Source organism: Tupaia chinensis, unplaced genomic scaffold, assembly GCF_000334495.1.
Source record: "Tupaia chinensis unplaced genomic scaffold, TupChi_1.0 Scaffold000252_1, whole genome shotgun sequence".
Classification (NCBI taxonomy): domain Eukaryota; kingdom Metazoa; phylum Chordata; class Mammalia; order Scandentia; family Tupaiidae; genus Tupaia; species Tupaia belangeri.
Window position 1 is genome coordinate 4173445 of NW_006159732.1, and position 6952 is coordinate 4180396.

At 37.9% G+C, this 6952-nt stretch overlaps 1 pseudogene; it reads left to right on the plus strand.

Moving 5' to 3' along the window:
* Window positions 1-536: 536 nt before the first annotated feature.
* Window positions 537-1777, plus strand: LOC102498885 (heat shock protein HSP 90-alpha A2-like; annotated as a pseudogene).
* The last annotated feature ends 5175 nt before the right edge of the window (window positions 1778-6952 follow it).

The window sequence follows — 6952 nt, forward strand, 5'->3', positions numbered from 1 at the left end:
TTGGCATCCAATTAAAAGTTTAGCCCACTAGGGACTTTTAGAGCACAGTTCTTCTAAATCTGCCAACTGGTGAACAACATTCACACTTTCTTGGTCTTTGTGAAACAAGTACTGAACGTGCAAATATAAAGCAAAGTGTCGGTTTCTATAATGGCTTGTTTCCTATCCTATTTTTTGCATTTATTGAATCCAAATAACCTAAATGGTTTATTTTTTTTCTAAAAGTAGCTTCTGTTTTGTTCTCTGAAAAAAAAGGAAAGAAAAAGAGAAGAAGGAAAAAAGAGAAAATTCCTTTCAATTATTTATTCATTTGTCCGGAAATTAAAGAAAAAATATTTTTTTTATCTATTCATGAATGATAACTATTTCTTTGTTAATGAATTTCTTACAGAGCAAATGTCAGTATTATATTTCATTGATAGAATGTTCTGGGCTTTGTGGGTCTATAGTGAATAATCATTTCAGAAGTCCTAGTATGAGTTGCTTCAGTGTCCGGGTGCTGCTGTGGCATGGACACTGTGTGGTCCTTTGACAAGATGCCTGAAAAGACCCAGACACAGGACCAGCCAATGATGGAGGGGGAGGTTAAGACCTTTGCCTTCCAGGCAGAAATTGCCCAATTGATGTCATTGATCATCAATACTTTCTACTCCAACAGAGATCTTCCTGAGGGAGCTTATTTCAAATTCATCGGATGTGCTAGATAAAATCATATATGAAAGCTTGACAGATTCTAGTTAACTAGATTCTGGGAAGGAGCTGCACATTAATCTCATTCCATACAAACAAGATTAAACCTTCACTGTAGTAAATACTTGGTTTGGAATGACCAAGACTGACTTGATTAATAATCTTGGCACTATCGTGAAGTCAGGGACCAAAGCTTTCATGGAAGCTTTGCAGGCTGGTGCAGATATCTCTATGATTGTCCAGTTTGGTTTTGGTTTCTATCTTGGCTATCTGGTTGCTAAGAAAGTGACTGTGATCATCAAACATCATGATGATGAGCAGCATGCCTGGGAGTCCTTTGCAGGGGGCTCCTTCATGATTAGGACTGACATAGGTGAACCCATGGGTCCTGGGACAAAGATTATCCTGCATCTGAAAGAAGACCAGACTGAGTACTTGGTGGAAAGAAGAATAAGGGAGATTATGAAGAAACATTCTTAGTTTATTGGTTATCCCATTACTTTTTTTGTGGAGGAGTGTGATAAAGAAGTCAGTGATGATGAAGCTGAAGAAAAGGAAGAGAAAGAAGAGGAGAAGAAAAATAAGAATAGTTTGATGACAAACCTGAAATAGAAAATATTTATTCTGATTAAGAAGAATAAGAAAAGAAAGATGGTGACAAGAAGAAGATTAAAGAAAAGTACATTGATCAAGAAGAACTCAACAAAACAAAATTTATTTGAACCAGAAATCCTGATGATATTACTAATGAAGAATACGGAGACTTCTACAACAGCTTGACCAATGACTGGGAAGATCACTTGGCAGTGAAGCACTTTTCCATTGAAGGACAGCTGGAATTCAGAGTTCTTCTTTTTGTTTCAAGACACGCTCCTTTTGACTTGTTTGAAAACAGGAAGAAAAAAAGAAGAACATTAAATTGTATGTATGCAGAGTATTCATCACGGACAATTGTGAGGAGCTGATCCTTGAATATCTGAATTTCGTTAGAGGGATGGTGGACTCTGAGGAACTCCACCTAAATATTTCCCATGAGAGAGTAGAGTACAATTTCATCTCTAGGCCCCCGACCAGCAAGGGATATTGAGGCAGGGACACCACTGCCCATCCCCTGCTCCAGCTCTAGTTCTCCAAACCCAGGACCTTCCCCTCTAGAAAGGTGGGCAGGTTTATTTATTCATTTATTTTTTGCTCTTCTTCTTTCTTTTGTTAATTTCCTACTCCTCCTTGCCCCACAGATTGACCTCTGCTCTGCAGCAGATCTCTAGTTCCATCTCCAGACCCCTGGCAAAATTGTGAGCCATGTGACTTTTTCTTTATTCTCCTTCATATTCTTTTCTTCCCTCTTATATTGTTCTCTCCTTCTCATCCTCCACCCTGTCAGAGGGACTAGAAGGTCTAGAATCACAGTTATTAAATTCTCTAGTATTGTAAGATTCCCTGGGATTCTCCCTTTTACTGCACCACCTATGAAAAAGGAGATACTGCTCTTCAGACACCTAAATAGAATACACCTCTTGAGACCACATTGGTAAACACAACAGAAGAGAGACTTTGGCACACATTAGTCTACAGTAAAAGTGAATCACACTTGTTCCTAGTCAAAGAAACATTCTCCAAAAAGTTACCAAAAAGTGGATACATCTCCCAATGGCTAGAAGTAGAAGAACCTCAGGGCTGAATAAAACAGGAAATATGTCTCTGTCAAAAGAACACAGTATCTCCCCTCTACCTTTTGAAAAAACAGAGGAAGTTACCAAAATGTCAGAGAAAGAATTTAGAACATTCATGGTGACAAAATTCTATGAGTTGGAACAGAAAAGAAACAATGAACAACAGGCGATTAGAAAGTCCTTCTATGATATGAAAGAAGAAATGGACACTCTGAGAAAGAATTAGATGGAACTATTAGAGATGAAGTCTATAATAAAGGAAATCAAAAACTCTCTTGAAAGCATTAAAAGTCAATTAGACCATGCTGAAGACAGAATCTCCAATGTAGAAGATAAAACCTCTGACCTAGAAAAAAAAAAAAAAAACACCAAAAAGATAGAGAAAATAACAACAACAACAAAAAAAGAGGATAATATATGAGAAATATTAGATTCCATTAGATGTCCAAACATCCAAATAATTGGCATCCCAGAAGGTGAAGAAACTAATAAGGGCATCATAAATCTATTCCATGAAATCCTGAAAGAAAATTTCCCAAGTCTAGAGAAGCACTCAAACATCCTGACCCAAGAAGGACCCCAAATAGAATCAACTCAAGAAGATCTTCCCCAAGGCACATCTTAGCCAGACTGGCCAAGACCACAGATAAAAACAAGATATTAAAACTGGCAAGAGAGAACTGACCAGTGACTTACAAAGATCATCCCATAAGGCTAACACTGAACTTCTCAATGGAAACAATGCAGTCAAAGAAAGAATGGAAAGATGTATTGAAAGATTATTATATCCTGCAAGATTATCTTTCATATGGGAAAAGAGATTAAAATCTTTTCAGACAAACAAAACCTGAAAGAATTTGCCAACACCAGGCCAGCTCTTCAAGAAACCCTGAAGAGAGTACTGTCCCATGAAAACTAGAGAATGAACAGCCAGAAATAAAGGAATAAAAGGTAACCAAGACAATGGCCAACTTAAACATTGGGACAAGTCCAGAAATATTGATAGTAACATTGAATGTTAATAGACTAAATTCTCCAATCAAGAGACACAAACTGGCTGAATAGATAAAAAACAGAAACCCTCTATCTGCTGCCTACAGGAAAGTGACCTCATGGATAAAGACATATATATATATAGACTAAAAGTGAAGAGTTGGAAAAAGATTTTCCATGCAAATGGGAAACAAAAAAGAGCTGGAGTCACAATTCTAATTTCTGACAAAACAGGCTTTAAAAGAAAACTGTTCGAAGAGACAAAGAAAGGCACTATATTGTAGTAAAAGGGTCAATCAATCAAGAAGATATAACGCTTATAAATAGCTATGCACCTATCACAGGAATACCCAAATATGTGAAGGAAAGACTGTTAGATCTAAAAGGAGAGAGAGACTGCAACACACTAATTTTTGGAGACCTCAACACTCCACTATCCCCTCTAGATAAATCATCTAGACAAAAAATAGGTAAAGAGATAAAGGATCTAAATAATACCATAAATCAAATGTACTTAACAGACATCTATAGAACTTTCCACTCAAAAACCACAAGATAAACCTTTTTCTCACCCCCCACATGGAACTTTTTTGAAGATTGACCACATGATAGGGCACAAGGCAAGCCTCTACAGATTCAAAGGCCTAGAAACTATATCCAGCATCATCTCTGACCATGACAGAATTAGACTTGATTTTAATTTCAAGAGAAACCTTCAAAAATACACAGATATATGGAAACTTAGTATCATACTCCTGAATGACTTCACAACTACTGAAGAAATAAAGACTGAAATCAAAAGATTCATGAAAGCCAATGACAATGACCAAGCTTCCATAATCTTTGGGACACTACTATAGCATTTCCAAAGAGGGAAGTTCATAGCAATTAGTGCACATAAGAAGAAGACAGAAAGAAGGCAAATGGATCACCTAACATCGTGCCTCAGAGAATTGGAAAAGCAACAGCAAAACAATCCGAAAAACTCCAGGAGAAAGGAAATAATAAAGATATGAGTGGAAATAAATGAAATAGAAAATAAATAAACTATGCAGAAAATAAATGAAAGTAAAAGCTAGTTCTTTGAAAAGATAAACAAAATCAATATACCTCTAGCAAGACTTATTAAGAAAAGGAAGGAAAGGAACCAGGTAAATCAAATCTGCCATCAAGCAGGCAATATAACAGACATAGTAGAAATACAAAACATCATTAGAGGATAATATGAACAGCTATATGCCAAGAAACAAGAAAACCTGGATGAGCTGGACAAGTCCCTGGACACATATAATCTACCAATATTGAGCCAGGAGGATGTAGAAAGTCTGAATAGGCCCATAACAAGCCAGGAGATTGAATCAGTAATAAATAACCTCCCAACAAAGAAAAGCCTTTGTCCTGATGGCTTCACCTATGAATTCTACAAAACTTTCAAAGAAGAATTAATCCCCATACTACTCAAGTTACTTCTAAAGATCCAAAAGGGTAAATGACTTCCTAATTCATTTTATGAAGCCTCCATCACCCTTATCCTTAAAACAGATAAGGACAGGACAAGGAAGGAAAACTATAGACCAATATCTCTGATGAATATAGATGCAAAGATTTTCAACAAGATACTAGGAAATTGTATCCAACCACTTATAAAAAAGATTATGCATCATGATCAGGTAGGCATTATTCCAGGAATGTAAGGTTGGTTTGACATATGCAAAACCATCAATGTAATATGCCATATTAATAGAAAGAAAGATAAAAAACTATGTGATCATATCAATTGATGCAGAAAAAGCATTTGATAGGATACAACATTCCTTCATGATCAAAACTCTCAGCAATGTCAGCATAGAAGAGGGAGGTTTTTGTTATAAGGTGCATGTGCTCACCAGAAAGACAGAGAGAGACAGAGAGATAGAAAGCGAGAAATCATCCCCCAGAGGGGATGGCCATGCCGCAATCCCTTCTCCTCCATTCTCCTCTCGGGATCTTGGGCATGCACGCACATGCACCCGGCGTGAATTTAAGCCACCGGGTCCAGGACTCGAACCACAGTCAGCTATGTGGGAGTTCAGCAATACAGCCATTACGCTAACTGCTGATCCCTAGAAGGGTCATTTCTCAACACAATAAAAACTATCTATGAGGGAACCAGCTGTTGGCATAATGGCTATGTCATTCGACTCCCATGTAGTTGACCTCAGTTCGAGTCCTAGACCTGTTGGCTTAAACTCACTCCTGGCGTATGTGCATGCATGCCCAAGATCCTGAGAGAATGGAGAAGGGATTGCAGCATGACCATCTTCCCTGGGGGGTGATTTCTCACTTTCTGTCTCTCTGTCTCTTTCTGTCTTTCTGGCAAGTGCACGCGCCCTATAGCAAAAACCTCTCCAAGGGAAAAAAAAAGATATCTATGAAAAACCCACAGCGAAAATAATTCTGAACGGAGAAAAGCAAAAAGCATTTGATAGGATACCTGGTACAAGACAAGAGTGCCCACTTTCTCCACTCCTTTTCAATATTTTATTGGAGAGACCAGCAGTTAGCGTAATGGCTATGTCGCTGGACTCCCATGTAGCCAACCATGTTTGCATCCTGGACCCGGTGGCTTAAACTCACACCAGGCACGTGTGTGTGCATGCCCAAGATCCCGAGAGGAGAATGGAGGAGAAGGTATTGTGGCGTGGCCATCCCCCCTGGGGGGTGATTTCTCACTTTCTGTCTCTCTGTCTCTTTCTGTCTTTCTGGCGAGCGCACGCACTCTATAGCAAAAACAAAAACAAAAACAAAACAAAAAACCTCTTCAATATAGTATTGGAAGTCCTCACCAACTCACCAATGCAATCAGAAAAGAGAATAAAATAAAAGACATTCAAATAGGAAAAGAAGAAAAGAAGAGGTGAAACTTTCTCTATTTGCAGATGACATGATTGTATACATAGAAGAACCAATGGTTTCCATGATAAAATTTATGGAAGTAATACCTGAATACAGTAAATTTTTGGGATACAAAATCAACATACAGAAATCTATAGCATTTCTGTATACAAACAACGGGCAGACTGAGATAGAACTGAAAATGTAATTCCATTTACCATAGCCACAAAAAGTATAAGATACTTAGGAATAAATCTAATCAAAGAAGTTAAATACCTTTTCAAAACTACGAGAAGACCCTGACATTTGATAGAAAGTGGCAGAGTACAGAATATTTATTGCCGAGTGAAGCAAGTCAGGCTATGAAAGAGATTGAATGTCTGCACTTAATACATATCTACTGTCTGCACTCTATTATAGATACTAAAAGATTGGAGGACATAAAAGCAGTGAAAATAGTTAGGGTTGTCGAAGACAATGTGGAAGGAGGGTGGGAAAAGGAAAGGACATAGGGAAGGAAACCAGGGACTAAAAATAGAGTGGCAAGACATTTGTGGGTCACAGAAGTGGTTTGCTACCTGTTGATGATAACGTGTTTAGGGATGCTGGAGACAGTGTGGAAGGATGGTGGGAAAAGAAAAGAGCATGGGGAAGGAAATCAGGGAGAAGAAACATGGAGGCAAGACATTTGTGGGATGCAGAAATAGTTTATTACTTGTTGA